The sequence below is a fragment of the Bos indicus x Bos taurus genome, chromosome 6 (assembly GCF_003369695.1).
Source record: "Bos indicus x Bos taurus breed Angus x Brahman F1 hybrid chromosome 6, Bos_hybrid_MaternalHap_v2.0, whole genome shotgun sequence".
Lineage (NCBI taxonomy): Eukaryota > Metazoa > Chordata > Mammalia > Artiodactyla > Bovidae > Bos > Bos indicus x Bos taurus.
Genome location: NC_040081.1, coordinates 36,891,564 through 36,918,539, shown reverse-complemented (window position 1 = coordinate 36,918,539; position 26,976 = coordinate 36,891,564). Strand labels below are relative to the sequence as shown.

Genomic DNA, 26,976 nt, shown 5'->3' with positions numbered 1-26,976 from the left:
TCCTATGTTGGGTGCATCAGTTCAGTTCAGTTCAGTTCAGTCGCTCAGACCCCATGAACTGCAGCACGCCAAGCTTCCCTGTCCATCACCAACTCCTGGAGTTCCCTCAAACTCACATCCATTGAGTCAGTGATGCCATCCAGCCATCTCATCCTCTGCCATCCCCTTTTCCTCCTGCCCCCAATCCCTCCCAGCATCAGAGTCGTTTCCAATCAGTCAACTCTTTGCATGAGGTGGCCAAAGTACTGGAGTTTCAGCTTTAGCATCATTCCTTCCAAAGAACACCCAGGACTAATCTCCTTTAGGATGGACTGGTTGGATCTCCTTGCGGTCCAAGGGACTCTCAAGAGTCTTCTCCAACATCACAGTTCAAAAGCATCAATTCTTCGGCGCTTAGCTTTCTTCACAGTCCAACTCTCACATCCATACATGAACACTGGAAAAACCATAACCTTGACTAAACAGACCTTTTTGGCAAAGTAATGTCTCTGCTTTTGAATATGCTATCTAGGTTGGTCATAACTTTCCTTCCAAGGAGTAAGTGTCTTTTAATTTCATGGCTGCAATCACCATCTGCAGTGATTTTGGAGCCCCCCAAAATAAAGTCTGACACTGTTTCCACTGTTTTCCCATCTATTTCCCATGAAGTGATGGGACCGGATGCCATGATCTTCGTTTTCTGAATGTTGAGCTTTAAGCCAACTTTTTCACTCTCCTCTTTCACTTTCATCAAGAGGCTTTTTAGTTCCTCTTCACTTTCTGCCATAGATATTTACAATTGTTATGTTTTCCTCTTGGATTGATCCCTTGATTATTATGTAGTGTCCTTCCTTATCCCTTGAAATCTTCTTTAAGGTTTATTTTGTCTGATATAAGGATTGCTACTCCAGCTTTCCTTTGCTTCCCATTTGCATGGAATATAGTTTTCCATCCTCTCACTTTCAGTCTATATGTGTCTTGAGGTCTGAAGGGGGTTTTTTGTAGACAGCATATATGGGTCTTGCTTCTGTATCCATTCAGCCAGTCCGTGTCTTTTGGTTGGAGCATTTAATCCATTTACATTTAAAATAATTATTGAGATATATGTTCCTATTGCCATTTTCTTAAATAGGGTTGATTTTGTAGATCTTTTTTCTTCTTTTGTATTTCTTGACTATATAAGTCCCTTTAACATTTGTTGTAAAGCTGGTTTGGTACTACTGAATTCTCTTAACTTCTGCTTGTCTGAAAAGCCTTTTATTTCTCCATCAATTTTGAAGGAGATCCTTGCTGGGTACAGTAATCTTGGTTGTAGAGTTTTCCCTTTCAATACTTTAAATATATCCTGCCATTTCCTTCTGGCCTACAGAGTTTCTGCTGAAAGATCAGCTGTTAAGCATATGGTGTTTCCTTTGTATGTTACTTGTTGCTTCTCCCTTGCTGCTTTTCTTTCTGTTTAGTCTTTGTTAGTTTGATTAGTATGTGTCTTGGCATGTTTTTCCTTGGGTTTATCCTGTACGGGACTTTTTGTGCCTCTTGGACTTGATCGACTATTTCCTTTTCATATTGGGGAAATTTTCAACTATAATCTCTTCAAAATTTTTCTCATACCCTTTCTTTTTTCTCTTCTTCTTCTGGGACCGCTATAATTCAAATGTTGGTGTGTTTGCTTTTGTCCCAGAGGACTCTGAGGTGATCCTCAGTTCTTTTCATTCTTTTCCCTTTATTCTGCTCTTCAGAAGTTATTTCCACTGTTTTCTCTTCCAGCTCACTGATTTGTTCTTCTGCTTCAGATATTCTGCTCTTGATTCCTCCCAGAGTATTATTAATTTCAGTAATTGTATTGTTTGTCTCTGTATGTTTATTCTTTAACTCTTCTATGCCTTTGTTAATTGCTTCTTGCATTTTCTCCATTTTGTTTTCAAGGTTTTTGATCATCTTTACTATCCTTATTCTGAATTCTTTCTTGGGTTGTTTGCCTATTTCCTCTTCATTTGTTTGGACTCCTGTGTTGCTAGTTTGTTCCTTCATTTGTGTAGTATTTCTGTGCCTTTTCATTATTATTTTTTTGACTTATTGTCTTTGAGGTCTTGTTTTTCCAGGCTTCAAGGAAAGTTAAATTCTTTCCTTAAAGAAGTTTGAAATTTTTCTTCCTTTTGGTTTCTGCCCTCCTAAGGTTGGTCTAGTGGTTTGTATAAGCTTTATATAGAGTGAGATTTGTGCTGAGTTTTTGTTTGTTTGTTTTTCTTCTGATGGGCAAGGCTGAGTGAGGTGGTAATACTGTCTGCTGATGACTGGGTTTGTATTTTTGTTTTGTTTGTTGTTTAGACAAGGCGTCCTGCCCAGGGTGCTACTGGTGGTTAGGTGATACTGGTCTGTTATTCAAGTGGTTTTGTTTTTGTGAGTTCTCACTACTTGATACTCCCTAGGGTTAATTCTCTGGTAGTTTAGGGTCTTGGAGTCAGTGCTCCCACTTCAGAGTCTCAGGGCTTGATCTCCCAGACAGGGACATAGATCCTCTGGAAGGTGCAGTGGTTGTGAGCTGGAGTTTAGGGATTGTGGAACAATCACAGGGCGAGGGCTGCTGTTGACTGTGGAGAGACAGATCAAGGGGATGCAAGGGAGGAGATTGTGGTGGGAAATGCCTGTGGAAGAAAGCTGGGCAACCATGGAAGCAAGGCGATCTGTATTGTTTTTCAGTTAGGTTTTCTCCTAGAAGAGGATGATTATTTATATGAAGAGTTTGAAGCCTATATGCTAATTATTGCTGAATATTTTTTAAATTTTCAAAAATTAATAAATGTTACACTAAAGGAGAATTTAAAATGCAAGTCTGAGCACGTCACCACTCTGCTCAACATCCTTCTTTGGCTTTCCACACAGCTTATCATGTACATTTAGAGGTGGAATCAATCTACACATCCTCATTCCTACAGCTTCACTCTGCAGGGGTATGTTGGAAATGTTCAGAAGAATTCTGCCACGTGTATTAGCAAACATATATAAAAGCAGTTGTTAGCAAACATCTATAAAAACACACTCACTGATTAATGTTTTGAGAAAGAAATGAATCATGCTTCCTTGTTCTGTTGAAATTTTCTCATGGGGAATTCTGTTAAAGAATCATGCCAATGAAAAGATAGTTTAACTAACATTTCTAGTCCAGTCTACTCTTATCTTTAGGATAATACATAAAAGAAGAACTACTTGCATGAAAACATTTTGTTCAGAAAGTACCCTCTCCTCTTATCCACACTGTCTGAGGTACAAAGATCATCATGGGGATTTTAACATATTACCCAGGTCTACTATTTCTTTAAACATGTCCATGTAAGCAATGAATCACTGTAGCACTGGATATCTAGAATTTCTGAGACAAACCATAACTTGAATGGAACATCTCAGCCCTGTAGAGTGGGAATGTTGTTAAGACAGTGTTATTTTGTAAAAGAAACATTGGAATGAATCCTTGTGCATGTATTACTTTCAGTTTCTGGGTAATGACAGCAGTATCATGGGTAACATTTATGTGAAACGACAATCAGAGGTAATATTTATATGGGCACCAAGTTGTGGGATGACACATAGAAGATACGTCATCTCCTTAGCAGAGCTCTCCTTCATCCTCTTCCAAGCAGAATTCATTGGATACTCATTTGTTTACATTGTATCATTATTTTATCTCTCAACACACTGCACAGTAATCAGTTCAGACCCTTGCCATGCCACTTACCCTTGTGCAACCCTGGGTTGGGAAGATCCCCTACCGAAGGAAATGGCAATCCATTCCAGTATTCTTGCCTGGGAAATCCCACAGACAGAGAAGCCTATTGGGCTACAGTCCATGGGACTGCAAGAGTCTTAATGACTAAACATGGTGCTGTTAGTAGGATTTAAGCATTCAGTAAAAATTAGCTATTGATTATGTTTATGCCTCTCTTCCCTATCATGATGACTTAGGAAAAAAGGAATTCAGAAGAACCAAATATTAATAATATTCATCAAGAATTTAACTTAGATACCTATAACACAATGATTTTTTATTATAGGTGGATTAGGTCCCAAAGTTCCAGTTCTGGTGACATTTTAACTGGGCCCTAATGACACATACACAGAAATGCATGAAAGGCAATATCAGCACAATCAAAGGTTTTGTTCTTAAACCCCTCTTCAACCTGTGTTTGTTTCCTTTGGACACTAGCCACCGTGTTTCATTCTCTTGTCTCTCCTACTAGGTTTTTCATCTTGATTCACCTTTTGAACTGTCTCTTGGTTCATGAATGTTTCATTTCTTTCCCAAAACTTTCACTGACTTGTGGCTTCCTGGAATAGTGTCTCATTATTTACTGTCCTTTGGCACTGACCCAGCACTCCTTCCCTTCAGGGCTTCCCACCAACCACTGAGCCCCTCCCCCTGCTGTGTAGGACCCTGACCAGTGTGACTTTTTTCACCCTGCTGAAACCAGGAGGGGCTGGCCACAACTGCCAATATGCAAACTGATGTCAACTAGGATGGGAAAGTAAAATGCAAAATTACTAACAGTAATCTTAGAGGATTATGATTTAGGGATAATCCCCCAAATATTCTTTTTCATATTTAGAAAGGGTCAAGATGAACATAAATTTGGACAGACCTTATGGTATCCAAATATTGAAGACAAGACTTAAAAGTGTCGAGAATTCCAAACTCTTTTGAGAGTTTGAAAAGTGGAAGTCTCTTATTTCGACTATTCTTGTGCAGTACAAAGAGTGGAGACAGTAGGACCTGGCAGACAGAGATTAAATTCAGATTCTGTCACTAAATAGCATAAGACTGAGACTCTCATCAATTAACTCTCGTCTGTAGTTTAATAATATCTACCTTACAGGAATGCTGTAAAGATTAAAGACAATATAGATCAATTGTTCAATAAAGACTTCTTGAGTGATGAGTGCCGAGAGTGCCCTTGAATTGAAAAGGAAGTCTTCAGTTCCAAGTGGAATTGAAGGAAGAGCTGTCAGGAGAGACTGTGGATGGAGAGGCATGGTGAGTCAGGTGTTACTTTGACTTATTGATGATGGGTAACGTTATGCAATGGATAAACTTTTATTTTTTAAAAAATCCTGAAATGCATGTATTAGCAACTGACAAGGTATTCCCTTTTCTCTGAGTTAATTTTTATGAATTCTTTTTGTAACTTAAGTGAATAAATTCAAGAGAAGATATATGAGTTGGAAGAAGGAAAAACTAAGCATCTCAGCCAACTCCATCCCATCCATTGGGTCTTGAGGGAACTCTGGGACAAGGAGAATAATCATATGTGTTCCTCACATGTACAAAGACTGATGGAGTACTGCCATAGAAATTATTTATATTGGAGGAGAAATTATACTTTTGAAACTTTAACCTGAGCTAAAAAAAAATGAAATCTGAAAATAAGACATCATTTTGTTTCAAACATACAGAGAGGTTTTTTAATGGAAAACAAAGTTGTTCTGCTTTAGAAAAGGAACTGAAATTTGGGGATTGGAAACTGGCAATAGAACATAAAAGAAAGGACTTGGGAAATAGTAGACTTAATTGTGTCCTCCTCCCTCCAAATTCTTATGTTGAAGGCTTAACCCCTCAGAATGTGACTGCATTCTTATGCTGAAGGCTTAAACCCGCAGAATGTGACTGCATTTGAAGACAGATCTTTACAAAGATGATTCCATTCAAATGAAGCTGTTAGGGTAGGCTACATTCTGACCAGTGTCCACAAAAGAAGTTCGGATTAAGACACAGGAGAGTCCCCAGGGACTCATGCATAGAGGAAAGGCCCTGCCAGGACACAGGGAGAAGATGGTCATCTGCAAGCCAAGGAGAGAGACCTCAGGAGAAATAAAATCTGCCAGCACCTTGATCTTGACTTCCAGAGCTCAGAGACAATAAACTTCTGTTCTTAAGCTACCTGATCTGTGATATTTTATTCTGGCAGCCTAAGCAAACTAATATGAGAGACAACAGGGAAAGGTCAGGAGATGGAGGGTGAGGCCTTGACCAGAAGTGAAGGCAGCAAGCCTAAGGAGACAAAGCCAGTAAAAAATGGTGGATGGATGACAAATAGAGGCCATGATAGGACCATGATGACTCCTGTTAAATTTTAATTTTTGGCTTATAGTCAATAATGTATCTCCACTGTAAAACTTTGAAACTTCAGCATGGTCTGCTAAATATAAATGCCTTGTGTTACTGTTATTTTAGTCAATAAAGGAATGGAGCAGAGTTCAGAATGGAGAAAAGTGACTCAGAGAAAGGACTGCAGTTGCAAGAATCAAGAGAAAAGTTAAAAACTAAAAATTCAGCAGATCCAGGTATCAAAGCAAGAGGAGACCATGGAGATTTGATGACATCCAAACAGCCGCTCCTGGAGTCGCTGGTATAACCTGACTGTACTAAACGAATACCCTGTGGGAAGATACATTTCTACTCTAAAGAGCCCAGAGGGATTTTAGAGTTCCTGGAAAGTGAATCTTAGGTAGATAAAAAAAAAGAAAAGTTTAATACGTAGTTACCACTTGGCATATTACCTCACACTGAATTTCACATTAATGCAAGACCCACTGACTGAGCTCAGATTCCTTCTGAAAAGCTCCAGTGAAGTAGATAGTCAGCATTGTGCTACCATAGCAATAGCAGGAAATAGGCACTTAGGTAATATGTGTTGCATCTCTACTTAGGCTTCCCTGATGGCTCAGCAGGTAAAGAAACCACCTGTAATGCAGGAGACACAGGAGATGCAGGTTCAGTCCCTGGGTTAGGAAGATCCCCTGGAGGAGGAAATGACAACCCACTCCAGTATTCTTACCTGAAAAATCCCATGGATGAAGTAGCCTGAGGGACTATGGTCCAAAGGTTCCCAAAGAGTTAGACACAACGGAGAGACTAAACACAACCTTGATTAGACTAATGTCTCAGCACTCATCTTTGTCTTGATAGATTGCTACATAGTCACTAATAAATAAATATCCTAGTACATAACCAAGAATATATCCTAGTACACTGATATAAAAGATAGTGAAAAGAATGAAAATGGACTGAAATGATTCTCACATTCTAAATACTTCAGTACCTCTAAAGCACAATTAGATAACTGTCTTGTCTAACATATAAAATAAAGTACTATTTAACAGACTACTTAATTTTACATTTTACATTATTTTCCCAGTCAGCTAAAGCACTGTTTCTATATAAAAGGAATAGAATTTTCCATCTAGTGACCACTTTTTGAAGAAAAAAAATTTTTTATTATTGAATTTTGCCTCTAGTAATTACTATTATAAACAATGACTTTGGGGTGCTCAAGAACTGCTCTTGTTATAATTATAATCTTTGTCAGTTTAGGTTTTCCAGTATAATTCCTAACTTCTAAAATGGGAATGTGGATAGTACAAGTTTTGTCAATTCAGCAAAATGTACATATATGCTGTGGTGAGGGTTTCATCTTCTTAATGCTATGCTTATGGGCAGGAAAAAAACAAAGTTTGCCAACAAATAAACTGTCATTATCGCTTGGTCAATAGTAGACTTTCCTAGACTTCTGTTCAACTACTTAAACAGGAAGTTAAAGAGACAAGAGCTTTCTTCACAAACCTAACTTTATATATTTGAAAAAAATGTTTAAACTAGAAACCAAAAATAACTGCTTATTTAGCTCCAAGTTACTTTCCAAATTTCTATACCTTATAAGGTATTTGACTGCATTTTACAAAGGAGTATGCTTTCCATTATTTTCTAAAAAGACAAAAATTAAGTTTTATAATAACCAAATTTGAATATAAGTACATTGATAATTAACAGTATGAACACAATCCACTACTTTAATACATTTATCATTATACAATGTTATATTGCATATTTATTTGTTAACTTTATTGCAGTTAGCTTTGTCACTAAAATTCAGACTCTGAAGGCAGAGACTTTGTATGGTTCACTGCAGTTCTGTGAACGGAATGAATGAATTTCTGATAGTTATTAGTACGCGCTTGTATATCACATTCCTTTCATTCTAAAAATAATTAAATTAATTGCACCATAAAATTAAGCTACAAAATTAAATATTTCTGTCACTTCATGACTACAAACCTTAACAAAATTAATCAAAAGATATTTTGTGACCACTTTGGGTACATTGCTCATATATTACTTTTCTATGTTCAAATACATAGGCAGAAGGTAGATGACATAGTAATAAAGATCCTTCTTAAGACCATATATCTCTCAAAATGATGAGATAACAAAAGGATGCTTTTTGTAAAAATGTGATTATCTTGTCTTGAACTTTCAGTATATTTTTAAATGGAAATGCATCCAAAAATTTCCATACACATTATGAACAAAACTAAACTTTTTAAGTATAAATTTTAATTGACAATTATCCTTTTCTGTTTCAAGCTTTCCAGTAATTAACAAATCATTTCTGCATTATTTTCATTATACAAAGCATGCTAAATAATATGGATAAAACTACTGTGTCTAGTCAAGCACTATAATCCAGAAAAAAATTATGGGGAACACGTGTATACCTGTGGCGGATTCATGTTGATATATGGCAAAACCAATACAATATTGTAAAGTTAAAAAATAAAATAAAATGAAAAGCTAAAAAAAAAAAAAAAAAACCATTTGACCAATGAAATTAGATGTGGTACAGTCAGGCTCTCTTCTTGTATTTTGGGGGAGGTCAGGGGATATGCTGTAGCCAATGGTTTGGCTGGGTGATCAGGGACTTGGAAGAAACATGATTGGGAAACTGGGGGCAAAGAAACTGGGGGAAGAGATATATGGATCAATTACCAGAATAGCGAAAGACTGTGAAGGTATTTGTGTCCTATGTGAATGCTCACCAGCAGAGGCATATGTAATAACCAGTAGCAGAGGATGATGTGTTCTGTCAACACAAGTCAGCCACTTCTCTAGTCATCGCTGTAATCACCCAGTGGCCTCATTAACATGCCTGGAGGTTATGCATGGGCTCAGCAGCACGGATTCCCATTCACCAAGGCCCACCTGCTATGCCCACTGCTGAGCGCCTGATCTGCAGCAGCAGAGACCGATGCTGAGTCCCCGTATGTTGCCACTCCCCAGGGCAATCAGCCAGCTCCCAGGTAGCCAGTTTATTACACTGGAACATTTCCATTATGGAAGTGAAAAGTTGTTGCTGAGCCGTGAAAGACGCCAGGATTCTTGGCAACCAGAGGGGAAGAATTCAATTCAGGGCCACTGACGAGGCTTGATCACTCAGAGCTTTTCTGTAATAAAGTTTTATTAAAGTATAAAAGAGAAATCTTCTGACATAGACATCAGAAGGGGGCAGAAAGAATGCCGCCTGCTAGTCTTTAGCCAGATGTTATACAGCTACTAGCAGTCTGCTAACTGGAGAAAGGAAATGTCTCAAAACTCAGAGACTGGCACCAAGCCCCTCAACCACAACATGCATTTTGAGATAACATTGGCACAAGGTGAGTTGTCCCGGGCCATAAAATGACTGACATGAATCTTGAAGAAAGGCAGGTTTCCAAGCAAATGGAGCCTTCCCTAAGGTTCCCTTCTGCTGTGAATGTTCACTGAGTTCCAATCAGATTGGCCTGCAATCAGCTCCTCATACACACCCACAGCCCTTTCTTTTCTTGGGGCCTTTGTGCATGCTGTTCTCTCTCTCAAACATTCTTTCCTCTGCTTTTACAGCCAGTTCCTGCCCATTCTTTATATATCCACTCCTCAAAGAGGCCCTTCCTGAACATCCTATCCAAATAACTTATTTGTAATTACCAAATCTGTTTGTTTAGATTCACTCGCTGTATTATTTTTTTTCCCTTTTCTCCCACCCTCATCCAACTGAGAGGGAGAAGAGATGTGAGTTACCATAAAAGGGGGCATTTTTAAGTTCTACAATAACTTAGAGAGAAATATCACTACTTTGAGGGTGGCCTAGAAAAACTGCGTAGGAGAGATGCTGCTCCTTGCACACAGTGGGTGAGATGGCATTCCTCCTTGTCCAGGTGGCTCATGCAGTGTGTGAACATTCAGGACAAAGGGAAGAGTTGTCCCATGTGAGTCTAACTTCCTGTCTTCTGTTAGCTTTGCAATGCTGCTGCCTAGTTGTCAATCTCACTACTTTCACTATGTTCCTTTTTCTTTCCTCTGTTCATAAACTAGTTATTAAAAAGTTGTGATTCATCACATTTACCTTAGCTGTTCTGAGGCTTCATCCTTCTGAATGTTTGCAAAATGGCACAGTCACATGGGACGCAGGAGTCCAGGAGCAGTGGTGCAGTCACAAATCCACAGAATATGTAAATAAAGCCAGAAGAGTGAGATGGCTGAGAGAGTAGTATTGAAACAAATACATTAACATATGTAAAGAAGACAGCCAATGGGAACTTGCTGTATGATGCAGGGAACCCAAAGCTGGTGCTCTGTGAAGACCTAGAGGGGTGGGATGGGGAGGGAGGTGGGAGCGCAGTTTAGGAGGTAGGGGACCTACGGCTGAATCATGTTGATGTATGGTAGAAACCATCATAATATTGTAGAGTAATTATCCTCCAATTAAAAATAAATTAGAACAGTCTTATGGACTCTGTGGGAGAGGGAGAGGGTGGGAAGATTTGGGAGAATGGCATTGGAACATGTGAAATGTCATGTATGAAACGAGATGCCAGTCCAGGTTCAGTGCACGATGCTGGATGCTTGGGGCTGGTACGCTGGGACGGACCAGGGGGATGGTATGGGGAGGGGGGAGGGAGGAGGGTTCAGAAATTAATAATTAAAAATAAATAAATAAATAAATAAATAATAATAATAAATAAATATTTGTAATGGAAAAAAAAAAAAACAGATGACATGAAACAAAGAAAACAAAAATCAGCACACAGACACACACATATATATGAAGGAAATATATCTTTACTTGATTATATGATCATGCACATAGAAGACTTTACCAAAGAAGGTTCTAGGTCCAATAGGAAATTTATCAAGGTCAAAAGAGTCAAGGTCAATATACAACACAGATTGTACCTGTGTATGCTATTAAGGAATTCTGGAAAGTAAGGAAAAATTACAATTCTATTTTATGATGGTATCAAAAACATAAGATAATTAGGGATAATTATAAGCATTTTCACATATAAATTATAGTATTAATATTTTGTTCTGGTGAATTGTTTATTTGTAATCATTCTGGGGCAAAAACTAAATCTCATCATCATCTTGTCACCATTGCCCAGCACAGAGCCCAACCAAATGAATTAATAAACATCTGTGCATATATTATCCTAAAACCACAACATACATACAGGGATGAAAGTTTTGAAAATGGAAAACAAACAGAATACATCACTCATGGTCCCTTCATTGTCAACATTTTAGATTTTTCCCTTCCAATGTTTTTTTTCCCCTATAGGTATAGTTTTAGACCTAACACATTATTCATAAAAAAAAAAAAAAATAAAAATAAAAAATGGTACAGAGTGTCATGGGAGGTGGGAGTCCAGGAGCAGTGGGTATGGTAACAGTTCCACAGACTGTGTAAATAAAACCAGGGGAAAGACAGTGAGATGGGTTTTTTGAGCCCCCCCAACTCATCCCCCCTCAGGCCCAGGCACATAATGACTGCTCACCCTCATCGCTTTTACTCACAACCATGTACTCTCATTTCTTGTTCTGTAAATTTTGCTCTACACTCATCTTTAATCAATGTTCTCTGCTACCACTGCACATGTGAGAAAGTGAGGGCATTAAACTACTCAAAAAGCCACAGGTGTTTCCCAATTCTAAGGAGGAGGTATTGGTGTCAAAATACAGCCTGTGTTCTACCTAAAGTGCCGGAGGTATATCAGTGGGTTCACTGTAAAGAACTGCTCAACACTGAATGAGCTCAAAATCACTTCCCAGATTTTCCTAGATTCATGGGACTATCCCACTGGCTTGGAAATTTGTTCCAGTCAGATGAGTTGTGAGAGATGGAAACACCAGCTTATTTGAGCCACCAAGTATTAACTTTGTTCTAGCAGGGGAAATTATGACTGTAAGGTCCCTGACAGTATGTACACGGTTATTTACACTTTCCTAAACGAGTGTATTTACAAATAGTGCCGTTTAGCTATTTTTAATTAAGTCTTTCATTTCCACAGTTCTCAAACAGGAAATCCTGTATGGACCTGATCCACCACTGAAGTCATTCTAGCAGAACTTGGTCAAAACCTGAAAATTTGTGTTTCAATGATGATAGTGATAGACTGCATGTCCACTCAAAATACAGCTGGCAGCCTTTATTGCTGGGTTGATATTTGTTAATATGAAGACTGAGACTACCACCCATCAGAAGGAAGGAAGGTGGGGGTAGAAAGAGGGAAAGAGAGAGAGGGAAATTTCTATCAATTGTTTTCTATCTAAACAGTCTTTAAAATTTTCATTTTCACTTCTTATGGAAAAGGTGATGTTGCTCAGTTAAGACATGTGCTTATTTTCCTAAATAGCTCAAAATTTTCCATCAGTTAAAAAAAAAAAAATGTCATTTGACTTAAGTAGGCTAAAAATTCTCAAGAAACAGAGGGAACCTAAGATGAGTATTAATCACAGTCTCAGACCTAATATATGTCCAGCTAAATGTGGTGACTTTATTTTGCTGCAGATTACCCAATCCCAGTTATTCTGCTTTCTTCGCTACTGTAACAGAGAGTCACTTTTTTCTTCAAGATGTACGTGCAGAATGTGCCTGTAGAAAGGATTTTCATTTTTTAGTGTTTTAAATGTTTTTCGGCTACTATCTATTTGTCAAATCTCCCAGCTGTCGATACAGTGTTTTTTTTCTTCTCCTCCTTGGGCTTGTAAGCTAGAAATTATAAACCAACATAATTTTTACATCTAATATCATATATAAATGTATGCATTTATCTAAAATATATTTTCTATGCTTTGAACTTAACACAGCTCTAAAATCACAGGTATCACTTCTGAGCTATAATAATGTTTAGCTTTTATTGTTTACTGAATTACAGGTGATGGTCTAAGCTGTATATGTAGGCACACATTTAATCCTCACAACAGAGTTCTGAAGGAGGGGTTATTTCTGCCCCTACTTAACAAAGGAGGCCCAGAGAAGTTAACTTGCTCAAGATGCCTCAGTTTGGAAGTAATCAAAGCAGCGTAACAGCAAAGCTCTGTGGAAAATGGTACACTGTATGGTATGCGGTCCCACCACTTCGTGGGAAATAGATGGGGAAACAGTGGAAACAGTGTCAGACTTTATTTTTCTCGGCTCCAAAATCACTACAGATGGTGACTGCAGCCATGAAATTAAAAGATGCTTACTCCTTGGAAGGAAAGTTATGACCAACCTAGATAGCATATTCAAAAGCAGAGACATTACTTTGCCAACAAAGGTTCATCTAGTCAAGGCTATGGTTTTTCCTGTGGTCATGTATGGATGTGAGAGTTGGACTGTGAAGAAGGCTGAGCGCGGAAGAATTGATGCTTTTGAACTGTGGTGTTGGAAAAGACTCCTGAGAGTCCCTTGAACTGCAAGGAGATCCAACCAGTCCATTCTGAAAGAGATCAGCCCTGGGATTTCTTTGGAAGGAATGATACTAAAGCTGAAACTCCAGTACTTTGGCCACCTCATGCGAAGAGTTGACTCATTGGAAAAGACTCTGATGCTGGGAGGGATTGGGGGCAGGAGGAGAAGGGGACGACAGAGGATGAGATGGCTGGATGGCATCACTGACTCGATGGACTGGAGTCTCAGTGAACTCCGGGAGTTGGTGATGGACAGGGAGGCCTGGCGTGCTGCGATTCATGGGGTCGCAAAGAGTTGGACACGACTGAGCGACTGATCTGATCTGATCTGATAGCAATAATGCCTTGGGACATTTAAGAAAGGCGTTTATATTTGATGCCAGAAAGCAGTGAGTGGATCTGTGACTTACACAAATTCTAGTTCAGGGTTTGACCTTGCCTAACAGGTCAACTCGGAGAAGGCAATGGCATCCCACTCCAGTACTCTTGCCTGGAAAATCCCATGGATGGAGGAACCTGGTGGGCTGCAGTCCATGGGGTTACTAAGAGTCAGACACGACTGAGCGACTTCACTTTCACCTTTCATTTTCATGCATTGGAGAAGGAAATGGCAACCCACTCCAGTGTTCTTGCCTAGAGAATCCCAGGGATGACGGAGCCTGGCGGGCTGCTGTCTATGGGGTCGCACAGAGTCGGACATGACTGAAGCGACTTAGCAGCAGCACCAGCAGCAGCAACAGGTCAACTAACAAGGCCCTTAGCTCACAAGATGAAAGCTAAATTTCCTGGAGTAAGGCATTTTACACTTATACTAACCAAGGCTATGTGTGTACCACCCCTCCATCAGGTTTGTGCCATTGCTGCCCATTTGTCAAGGGCACTGCTTTCACTATGTAAGATTTTTCCTATCCTTTGAGGGCAAACAAAGAGTTCACTGAGAGGTTGTGATTATTAATATTTACAATGTCTATAACAAATATCATTTCCTATATTGTCTATGGCTTATTTCACTCAAATAACTGAAACATGTTCCCGAACCTACAGGTTATGAGCAACATTTTGAGAAAATAGATTTTTTAATCCCCCTTTAATCAAAGCTATTGCCCTTCTCTCCAAGAGGATAGCTTATTATCTGATTCCATGTCATCTTCCTATTTTTCCCCTTATCTCTGAACTCCTTTTCCCCTTCCATTTCATTCTTTGTTCTCTTCTCCCTTACATATTCAAGAATTATTGATCTAGAAATGATAGCATCTCCCCTCCACTAGAAAGAATGGAATTGTCTGTATTCCTTAAGAAAACAATAGAAGACTTTGTTTGAGGCCAAGTGCAGGTTCATGCTGTACTAGCCAAACATTCTTAGGAATCGTTTTCTCTGGAAGATCCTAATCCAGAGCACTCTTGAAACAGAGAAATCATTAGTGCTATAGGAACAGTTGTTCACTCATTTATTTGAAACTCCCTGAAGATGATGTCAAGGAGAAAAGAACATGGATCTTTGAGTTTCTGATATTCTCTTAAAAATTTCCATGTTCCCTGTATCGAGCTAGGTCTATCCAGAAAACTAGAAACCAGTACATAAAATAGAAAGACTTTAACACAGGGCTACCATGAAGGATCTGAGAGGCCAAACAGGCTCCATGAGGCAAACCCTCAGGGGCCACTGCCCTCCTGAAACCAGAGCAGAGAATGGGAATGGCAAGAGAGCCCAGGACCTGGGGCCACGAGGGGAAGGCTACGGCCAGGAGGAAGGCACGGGTTCTGTCAGAGCTGCTGCCCAATGCAGGGAACGAGGAGAAATCCCAGGCTGCTCCCTTCTTCCAGCCTGCCTATCTCCTGTCAACACCATCCTTTGACTTTTGAAACTAGCCAAAGGCAGGACGATGCAGGGGCTGGAGGGATGTGCTTGGGAATGCAGCCTATGGGGCCATTCTCTCTGATTCAGAGCTGAGCCCAGAGAACGAGAGGACTGGAGCTGACAGCAATCAGGTCCTGGACGGCACACACTCCCGTCCTATCTTCCACTTTTCTGTGGCTACACATAGTCATCTTTTCCCCACCAGAGAGCTATTAGTCAATCTAAAAAAAGTGGAACTTTAAAACTCATGTGGTAATTGGTCAGTCATCCAATCACATTACATCATCAAGATAAATTTCAAGGAATAATGTGTTTAAAACTGCAAAAAAGTCTCCTAAATCAACGTACAAAGGACCTTGACACAAAGCTCCATCTCTGGGACATTTATTGAAATTTAGTTGCAGACTATTTCCTTATTGAGTTTTGTTTTTCTATTTTCCTGGAAAATAGTCATAAAGTCAAATTTGGCAAACTTATACTGACAAATCATATTCTGCAAAATTACTTTTCTTTTTTATACTTCCACAGAGAGATTTCAGTGATTATTTCAGAAGGGTAGAAAAGTTGATGAAGATGCAAAGAAAATAATGCAATGTTTGAACTCTAAATTTAAAGTTTTTTAAAATTTCTCAGTTTTCAGAAAAACATTCTAGTCTTAAGCATTCACTGCTGCTAAGTCCCTTTAGTTGTGTCCAACTCTGTGTGACCCCATAGACAGCAGCCCACCAGGCTCCCCCGTCCCTGGGATCCTCCAGGCAAGAACACTGGAGTGGGTTGCCATTTCCTTCTCCAATGCATGAAAGTGAAAAGTGAAAGTGAAGTCGTTCAGTCATGTCCGACTCTTAGCAACCCCATGGACTGCAGCCTACCAGGCTCCTCCATCCATGGGACTTTCCAGGCAAGAGTACTGGAGTGGGGTGCCATTGCCTTCTCTGAAGTATTCACTATAGTTGTAAATTAAATTATAATTTAATTATAAGTTAAAATTTATCATTTTAAAAACTTCGTTGTTCAGTTACTAAGTTGTGTCTGACTCTTTGCAATCCCATGGACTACAGCATGCCAGGCTTCCCTCTCCATCACTGTTTCCCAGAGTTTGCTCAAACCCATGTCCATTGGGTCAGTGATGCCATCCAACCACCTCACCCTCTGGTGTCCCCTTCTTCTCCTTCCCTCAATGTTTCCCAGCATCAGGGTCTTTTCCAGTAAATCGGCTCTTTGCATCAGGTGGCCAAAGTATTGGGGCTTCAGCTTTAGCATAAGTCCTTCCAATGAATATTCAGGGTTGATTTCCTTTAGGATTAACTGGTTTGATCTCCTTGCTAGTCAAGAGACTCTCAGGAGTCTTCTCTGGCTCCACAATTCGAAAGCACCAATTCTTTAGCACTCAGCTTTCTTTATGGTCCAAGTCTCACAACCATACATGACTACTGGAAAAACCTTAGCTTTGACTATATGGACCTTAGGCGGCAAAGTAATGTCTCTGCTTTTAAATGTGCTTTCTACAATTGTCATAGCTTTTCTTTCAAGGAGCAAGCGTCTTTTAATTTCATGGCTGCAGTCACCATCCACAGTGATGTTGGAGCCCAAGAAAATAAAATCTGTCACTGTTTCCACTTTTTCCCCGTCTATTTGCCATGAAGTTATGGGACTGGATGCCATGATATTAGTTTTTTGAATGTTGAGTGTTAAGCTAGCTTTTCCACTCTCTTCTTTCACCCTCATCAAGAGGCTCTTCAGTTCCTCTTCACTTTGTGCCATTAGAGTGGTATAATATGCATGTCTGAAGTTGTTGATATTTCTCGCAGCAATCTTGATTCCAGCTCATGAGTCATCCAGTCCACCATTTTGCATGATGTACTATGCATATAATTTACATAAGCAGGGTGACAATATACAGCCTTGATGAACTCCTTTCCCAATTTTGAACCAGTCTGTTGCTCCCTGTCCAGTTCTAACTACTGCTTCTTGACCTGCATACAGGTTTCTCAGGAGGCAGGTAAGGTGGTCTGGTATTCCCATTTCTTTCAGAATTTTTCAGTTTGTTGTGATCCACACAGTCAAAGGCTTTAGCATAGTCAATGAAGCAGAAGTAGATGTTTTTTCTGGAATTCTCTAGCTTTTTCTATGATCTAATGAATACTGGCAATTTGATGTCTGGCTCCCCTGTCTTTTCTAAATCCAGCTTGCACATCTGAAGTTGTCAGTTCATGTACTGTTGAAGCCTAGCTTGAAGGATTCTGAGCATTACCTTGCTAGCATGTGAAATGAGCACCATTGTGTGGTAGTTTGAACATTCTTTGGCATTGCCCTTCTTTGGGACTGGAATGAAAACTGACCTTTTCCAGTCCTGTGGAATCTGCTGAGTTTTCCAATTTGGGTTAAAAAAAAGGACAAAACACCCAAAACACTAAATTCAAATTTAACAAGGCTTCTTATATTTTCATTTGCTAAATCTGGCAACACTGTCCTAGGATTAAATATTCTGTTTTATCATGGTTTAAAAATGGCTTAATTATCAAACATACTGAATAGAGACTGCTACCTAAAGAGATTATCCAGGCATCAGAAAACAAACTAGCATCTATCATTCTTATAAATAATTTTAATAAGTTTTATGAATAAAACAATTCAGTTCAAAAGCAAATAATCCAATAAATAAATAGGAAACAAATCTGTGACATTTAGGAAAATTATGTTTGAGTCCTGATCCTATGATTAAGTGAACATATGCCATTGAAATACCATTTATCCTCTATAACTTTATAAAATTGTTCTAATTTCTTTTTCTTGGAAGAAAACAAAGACACAGATTAAACTATTAAATTTCCTTTATACTCATTCCTCTCTCACTCCCTTCCATAGAAGTAATCACTGCTATAGTATGAATACTTTTTGTCTTTTCAAAATTCTATATTGAAGCCTAATCCCTAGCATGTAGACTTTAGGAGGAAGGGTCTTTGGGAGGTTCTTAGGTCGTAAGGGTGGATTGCTTATGAATAGTACTAGAGACCCCAGAGAGCTCCCTAATCAATTCTGCCATATGAAGTCACAGCAAAAAGGTGACCATCTATGAACAAGGAAGTGGGCTCTCAGCAGACATCTAATCTGCCAATGTCTTGTCTGGGACTTTTCAGCCTCCAGAACTGTGAGAAATAAATCTTTGTGTTTATATGCCACCCAGTATTGTTATAGCACCTTGAACAAAGACAAATCATTGATCTGTACCATTCCCAGCATTTTGTGTGCATTTATGGACATACATGTATTTATGTGCATGTCATTTTTTATTAAAAAAAACAAAAATATTTCACACATTATTCTGAGACTTCATTTTCATTTGTCTTAAATGCCTAAAATTATTTATTTCATTTCAGTAAATAGATAATACACACAGGTGTGACAAGCAGACTCTAAAATGACCTCTCTAGGATCCCCAACTCCTGGTATTCATGCCCTCAAGTAATTCCCTACCCTTGAGTGTGGGATGTTCTAATGACTTGTTTTAGCACAAACAGGCAAAGTCCCACAGAAGTATACGATGTAAAATTTTGACTTCTGTGTTGCTATCAGATTCCTTCTATTGCCTTCTCAGCTTGCATGCTTTGATGAAGAAAGCTGTCATGTTGGACAGGAACAGAGGCCTCCAGCCAACAAACAACTATGAACTGAGGCTCTCAATCCAAAAGTTCTCAAGGAGCTGAATACTGCCAATAATCATGTAAGCCTGGAAGCAGATCCTTTCACAATCAAGTCTTCCAATGAGACTCCAGCCTCAGCCAACACTTCACTTACAGCTTGTGAGGGCCCTGATACAAGGGACCCTGCTAAGCCATGCCTGGCTTCCTGACCTCCAGAAACTCTGAGGTAATAAACGTGTGTTATTTTAAGCTTCTAAATTTGTGGTTATATTGCTATTCAGTAATAGGTAACTAATACACATACAATACAAAATTTAAAAGCTATACAAGTAAGGTCTGTGCAAATTTAAGTCTCCTTTGCATCCTTGTCTCTAGCCAATCAGATCCCTTTCCCACAAACACCATTGCAAGATCAGTTCACATCATCAATGTGAAAGCACTTTAAATGTTTACAAGACAATAAATAAAGGTATTAAAATTATTCATACTAAAATTCCCAGATTTACAAGAGATACTAAGATTTTGAGTTGCTGGAGAGTAGGAACAACAGGTGTCATTATACAATTATCTCACAAGGGATCATATGGACAAGGCAGAAAAAGTGACAGGTGAGCACAAGGAAGAAGGGCTATTTACACACAACAGAAATTCCAAGGACGTTTACCAGATTGTATCCAGCGAACAACTGCTCATTATCAGAAAGAGTTCCAAGGATCATTAAACGCTTGTCTTTAATACAGTTGGTTCAGTGTCCTGTGCTCACTGTAAAGCACAGCATTATGAGGATGAGGGAAAACAAAATAGAAAGCATTGTACTGCATGATTCAAAGCCAGGTCCCTATATGGGACACCACACATGGAATACTGTTCACAACTCAAAATTGGCTTGAAGTAGCTAGAAATGACAGGGCTGGAACTAGGGTGAGAGACTGACTCACATACTTGAGTTAAAGAACAGATTTTAAAAAGAAAGATCTTTCCTCTGGAACAGGAGTGAGCCCTTAAAGGGACAGATGGTATTAAATATTTTAAGCTTTGCAGGCCAGATGGTCTCTATTCCAACTACTCAACACTACCTTCGTAGCTCTAAAGCAGCCATGAAAAGTGAAAGTGAAGTCTCTCAGTCGTGTCCGACTCCTTGCGACCCCATGGACTGTAGCCTGCCAGGCTCCTCTGTCCATAGAATTCTCTAGGCAAGAACACTGGAATGGGTGGCCATTTCCTTCTCCAAAAGCAGCCATAGACACTACATAAATAAATGGGCATGACCATGTTCCAATAAGACTTTATTTACAAAAATAAGTAGTGGATTTGGCCCAAGAGCTTGCTGAGAGATATCTGGAAAGGTATCAGATCAGATCAGTTGCTCAGATGTGTCCAACTCTTTGCAACCCCATGAATCCCAGCATGCCAGGCCTCCCTGTCCATCACCAACTCCCAGAGTTCACTGAGACTCACGTCCATCGAGTGAGTGATGCCATCCAGCCATCTCATCCTGTCGTCCCCTTCTCCTCCTGCCCCCAATCCCTCCCAGCATCAGAGTCTTTTCCAATGAGTCAACTCTTAGCATGGGGTGGCCAAAGTACTGGAGTTTCAGCTTTAGCATCATTCCTTCCAAAGAAATCCCAGGGCTGATCTCCTTCAGAATGGTTGGATCTCCTTGCAGTCCAAGGGACTCTCAAGAGTCTTCTCCAACACCACAGTTCAAAACCGTCAATTCTTTGGTGCTCAGCCTTCTTCACAGTCCAACTCTCACATCCATACATGACCACTGGAAAAACCATAGCCTTGACTAGACAGACCTTTGTTGGCAAAGTAATGTCTCTGCTTTTCAATATGCTATCTAGGTTGGTCATAACTTTCCTTCCAAGGAGTAAGTGTCTTTTAATTTCATGGCTGCAGTCACCATCTGCAGTGATTTTGGAGCCCAGAAAAATAAAATCTGACACTGTTTCCACTGTTTCCCCATCTATTTCCCATGAAGTGGTGGGACCAGATGCCATGATCTTCGTTTTCTGAATGTTGAGCTTTAAGCCAACTTTTTCACTCTCCACACAAAAGGTAAATACAGTTGAAGTCTTTCAGTTTGGCACCTGGTTAAAATCAGATACCAAAAAGTCCCCCAGCTCATGCCAATTCCCATGATGCTTTCTGAATACAGATGCTTTCTGAATACACTGATTTGACTATATTTGAAGATACCTTTCTTTGTTTTATTTTTTATTGAAGTATAGTTGATTTACAATATTGTGTTAGTTTCTGGTACACAGCAAAGTGACTTAGTTATGTGTATATATTCCTTTTCATATTTTTCCTTTATAGATTATTATAAGATATTGAATATAGTTCCCTGTGCTGCTCAGTAGGTCCTTGTTATCTATTTTGTATATGGTAGTGTGTATTTGTTAATCCCAAATTCCTAATTTATCCCCCTCCCTTTTCCCTTTGGTAACCATAAATTTTTTCTGTGAGTCTGTTTCTGTTTTGTAAATAAGTTCATTTGTATCATTTTTTTAGATTCTACATATAAGTGATACTAAATGATATTTGTCTTTGATTTACTTCACTTAGTCTATGATAATCTCTAGGTTCATCCTTATTGCTGCAAATGGCATTCTTCCACTCTTCTTCATGGTTGAGTAGTAGTCTACTGTGTGTGTGTGTGTGTGTGTGTGTGTGTGTGTGTGTGTGTGTACCACAGGAGATACATTTTTATTTGAACTGAGACTGGTGCTCTGATCTCCATTTTAGTGATTTTCTGCCCATCTAGAATCTAAGCAGTCTTAGAACTAGAAGAGAGCCACAAGTTAAGAACTACCCCTCCTTTTCTCAATGCCCTGCCCTGTTACCATTCCTCTTCCAGGTTCTTGGGAGATTCTAGGACTATAACAATAGTGTTAGATTGGGAAATGCTATCTTTAATAGAGGGCTCCTCTTTATCTTTTGGAACTCCTACTACCTATTTTTTTTTCAAATAAAATTTTTTATTAGCTGAACAGTATATACAATCCACATTTTAAAATTCTACTGACTAAATTAGTGTTTATAACCATTTAGTCCTAAATTATGTTGCTTCAAGGCAACTAAAATTAACATTTATAAGCCCACATATATAATGACATTTTCTCATTTTCTATTTTTCTGCTAAATTTACTCCAACATTTTAAGTTTTATTAATTTCATAGCATTTTCCCCAGATCTCTCAAATATTTATTATATATTTTTATGTTTCATGGATTTTTGTTTAAAAAAGGAAAAAGACTCCAACCCTTCCTATGAAAGAACCACACACAGACAGCTTTATGTTCACACATACCTGGTACAGTGGGATAAAATTTAACTGAATTTATTTCCCAATCCTAGTTCTCTTGCTCATGTGGTTAACACTCAGGAGAGAAGATAGGACCACCAGAAATAAATCAGTTGCCCAATGTAATGAAAATACTATGAAAGTAAAATGTATTTTAGGAAAATAGACTTCCTGTGTGTACGATTCTTATCTTTTTCCTTAAAAAGAAGTTAAATGCTTTCATTAATTTACATCCCCAAGCATTCAAAGATTATGAGGTTTAAATGAAAGTGTGTCTCTTTCATCTTTCTAAATTCAGAATACTATCACCTCTAAAATACAAACTAGATCTTTAAGTGACCAAGCTTGATGAAGCAAGATGTAAGTCTGAAATCTTACTAGAGGTTAAGACACCACAATTTTACTTGCGTCTGAACCAACTCCACATAAACAAAAATAAAGTGAAACCCCAGCCTGAGACATTCTGGTACTGTCTAAAAGCGGGAAAGGGCTGCTCTCCTGACCCCAGCCTCCACTTCCTCCCAACCTAGACGAGTGGGTGTACCAGCTCTGCTGAGATGCCATATGCCACCTCTTTCACTGCCTCACTAAGAACTCTGGCTCACCTCCTGGCTAAGCTATGATCCACAGACCAAAAGACCACTACGGTTTGGGGAATATCAGTGAAATATACAGGAAAGTGTCAAAACTCCAGCTCCCAACCATAGACAGTTTCTAACTTAATCTACCGTTTCCTCTAATTATGGTCATCTCTATAGTGGGAACCATGGTAAAATGTTTTAAAACTCTTCAAGTTTCCTCGAATTTACCACTTACACAATATTTAATCTGGTAAAAGGCAACTGAAACTAAAATTAATCTATAAATACATTCCTAGCAGGGAAAAGAAGTCATCCAAAACCTTCAGAGGATATGACTTCAAGTCCTCAAATATAACTAGGTAAATTGATTTTACTTTCATCCCTACTTGCCCATCCACCCCTTGATGAACACAAGGCCCAAAAGCAAAAGGTACCCAAACAACACTAATTAGTCATCTAATTAAGAAGTAAAAGCAAATGATACTGTGCGAATAGTCAGAAGTTCCAATATCAATTTATTATTTATTGGGAGATAACTGTAGCCTCTCTCTTTTCACAGGCAAACTAACTGAATATTTAATAGAGCTTGTGGTATAGTCAACAAAGATCTCAGGTTCCCTGGTTTCCAACATCGGACTCTATTCACTAAAACCTGTACCAAGGTTAATCCTCTTCTGTTAAAAGTGGGAAAAACAAAAATAGACAATCAAGAGAAACCTGTTAATCTAACCACTTAAAATATCTACTGATACTACACATCATCTCCTTTTAGAATTGATGTACTTAATGTATAAAGTAATTAACTCCAATTTTAATAGATGAGAATTTCACAAGGACTAATTCAGTGTTTTAGAAATGGGGAATCAAAAATGAATAGAAATTTAAATAAATAGAAATTATAAAATAGAAATCATATATATATATATATATGTATAATATATACATGTGAATCATGGTACCACAATTTAAATCCAGACTCATGTGTCTAATGATCTGCCACACAGATGCTAACATTCAAAAACTATGGACTGAGAATTATGATGTGTACAGAGTTGCATTAATCTGTTACACCTATTATTGTAACAGATAACAGGGATATATGGTAACAGAAACATGTTTTTCCTTCATAGAGTATCCAATACCAGGGTCTCTAGTCAACAGACAGTTCAAGCTATCTCCTCCTTGGATTTCTGCCCTCCAAAAATGCTTCAGAGTTCTTTCCATTCAGCCAAATGGTGAAGAAGACTATGAAGGAGACATACTTAGTTTTGAGGCACTTCAGCTTGAATGTGAAACATACAACTTTGTTTCACATTTCACTGGCAACAGCTAGTCACTCAGCCACACCCAGCTGCAAGGAAGGCTGGGAAGTATAGTATCAGCTGGGCAGCTGCTTCCCAGCAACTACTTGAAAATTATGAATCTTCAGTGTACAGCCAGCAGTTACTTACCACAACTATTATGGTAGGTATATAAGTGCTGAGTCATTCAGTCATGTTGGACTCTGCAACAGCATAGCCTTTCAGGTTCCTCTGTCCATGAGGATTTTCCAGGCAAGAATAGTGGAGTGGGTTGTCGTGCTCTCCTCAGGTATCAGTTCAATTCGGTCACTCAGTTGTATCTGGCTCTTTGACACCCCATGGACCACAGCACACCAGGCTTCCCTGTCCATCACCAACTCCCAGAGCTTGCTCAAACTTATGTCCATTCAGTCAGTGATGCCGTCCAACCATCTCATCCTCTGTCGTCCCTTTTCTCCTCCTGCCTTCAATCTTTCCCAGCATTAGGGTCTTTTAGAATTAGTCCAGTTCTTTGCATCAGGTGGCCAATTTATTGCAGTTTCAGCTGCAGCATCAGTCCTTCCAATGAATATTCAGGACTGATTTCCTTTAGGATTGACTGGTTTGATCTCCTTGCTGTCCAGGGGACTCTCAAGAGTCTTCTCCAACACCACAGTTCTAGAACACCAATTCCTCGGCACTCAGCTTTCTCTATGGTCCAACTCTCACATCTAACATGACTATTAGAAAAACCATCACTTTGACAATATGGACTTTGTCAGTAATGTCTCTGCTTTTTAATATGCTGTCTAGATTTGTCATAGCCTTTCTTCCGAGAAGCAAGCATCTTTTAATTTCATGGCTGCAGTCACCATCTGCAGATTTTGGAGCCCAAGAAAATAAAGTCTCTTACTGTTTCCAATGTTTCCCCATCTGTTTGCCATGAAGTGATGGGACTGGATGCCATGATCTTAGTTTTTTGAATTTTGAGTATAAAAGTACTAAATGTAGTAAGACATAAGGCTAACTATGAAATATGCCTTTGTCTAGATTTTTGGTCCCTGTCAAAATATGATGAGTGATTCACTCAAAATTTAGCTAATCAAAACAACTAATATTTAAGGTCATCATATGTATTAAGTATGGGATTCCCAGGTGGCACTGGTGGTAAAGAACCCGCCTGTCAACACAGGAGACGTAAGAGACGTGGGTTTAATCCCTGGGTCAGAAAGATCCCCTGGAGAAGTGGGTTGCATGGCAACCCACTCCATTATTCTTGCCTGGAGAATCCCATGGACAGAGTACAGTCCATAGGGTCAAAAGAGTCAGACACAACTGAAGCAACTTAGCACACACACATGCAATGATATTAACCCACAATCAGTAATCATTGAATTGCTGATTCACAACAGTATGATTAGGAGAGACGTACTAACCTTCTATCACACTGTGTGGCTCATGACTATACCATGACATTAGCTGCATAGCATATGTGGAAAAATAAAGCTTTACATTTTTATTAGATTTGAACCTATTAATGAAAATGTTATTCACCCTCTAAAGGATTTCTCATCAATATCATTGTAACTTACAGCTTTTGCTGTATGCTTGTTTTTTGTTTTTGTCAAGAAAGATTGGTCAAAGTTGAATGCTTCTAATTTTGATTCACAACTTAGAAGTTAGTCTCTCAAAACTACAATTCAAAAAGATACATATATACCTATGTTCACAGCAACACTATTCACAATAGCCAAAACATGGAAACAGCCTAAATGTCCATCTGTAGATGAGTGGATAAAGATGTAGTACATATATACAACGGAATACTACCCAGCCATAAAAAATGAATAATGCCATTTGAAGCAACATGAATGGACTTAGAGATTAGCACACTAAGTAAATTAGAAAGAGAAAGACGAATACCATATGATATCACTTAAATGTAGAATATAAAATATGACACAAACGAACCTACCTATGAAACAGAAACAGACTCACAGAGAACAGGCTTGTTGTTGCCAAGGGGGAGGGAGGAAGGGGCGATTGGGAGTTTGGGGTTAGCAGATAAAAACCATTATATAGAGAATGGATAAACAAGGTCATACTGTACAGCACAGGGAATAATATTCAATATTCTGTGAAGAGCCACAATGAAAAAGAATTTTTAAAAAAGAATGCATAAATATATGTATAACTGAATCCCTTTGCAGTACAACAGAAATTAATACAACATTGTAAATCAACCATGGTTTTTTTTAAATAAAAAGATTCCTGATGAACTATGGACAGAGGTTCGTGATACTGTACAGGACACAGGGATCAAGACCATCCCCATGGAAAAGAAATGCAAAAAAGCAAAATGGCTGTCTGGGGAGGCCTTACAAATAGCTGTGAAAAGAAGAGAAACAAAAAGCAAAGGAGAAAAGAAAGATGTAAGCATCTGAATTCAGAGTTCCAAAGAATAGCAAGGAGAGATAACAAAGCCTTCCTCAGAGATCAATGCAAAGAAACAGAGGAAATCAATAGAATGGGAAAGACTAGAGATCTCTTCAAGAAAATTAGAGATACCAAGGGAACATTTCATGCAAAGATGTGCTCCATAAAGGACAGAAATGGTATGGACCAACCAAGAAGCAGAAGATATTAAGAGGTGGCAAGAATACACAGAAGAACTGTACAAAAAAGATCTTCATGACCCATACAATCATGATGGTGTAATCACTCACTTAGAGCCAGACATCCTGGAATGTGAAGTCAGGTGGGCCTTAGAAAGCATCACTATGAACAAAG

At 38.8% G+C, this 26,976-nt stretch overlaps 1 long non-coding RNA gene across 1 annotated transcript in view; it reads right to left on the bottom strand.

The window, feature by feature from the left end:
- LOC113894152 overlaps positions 1-26,976 on the bottom strand; it is a 55,842-nt gene that overhangs the window by 22,852 nt on the left and 6,014 nt on the right. Inside the window, exon 2 of the long non-coding RNA XR_003511485.1 lies at positions 10,188-10,213. This is a non-coding gene — a long non-coding RNA (uncharacterized LOC113894152). The remainder of the gene's footprint in view (positions 1-10,187; positions 10,214-26,976) is intronic.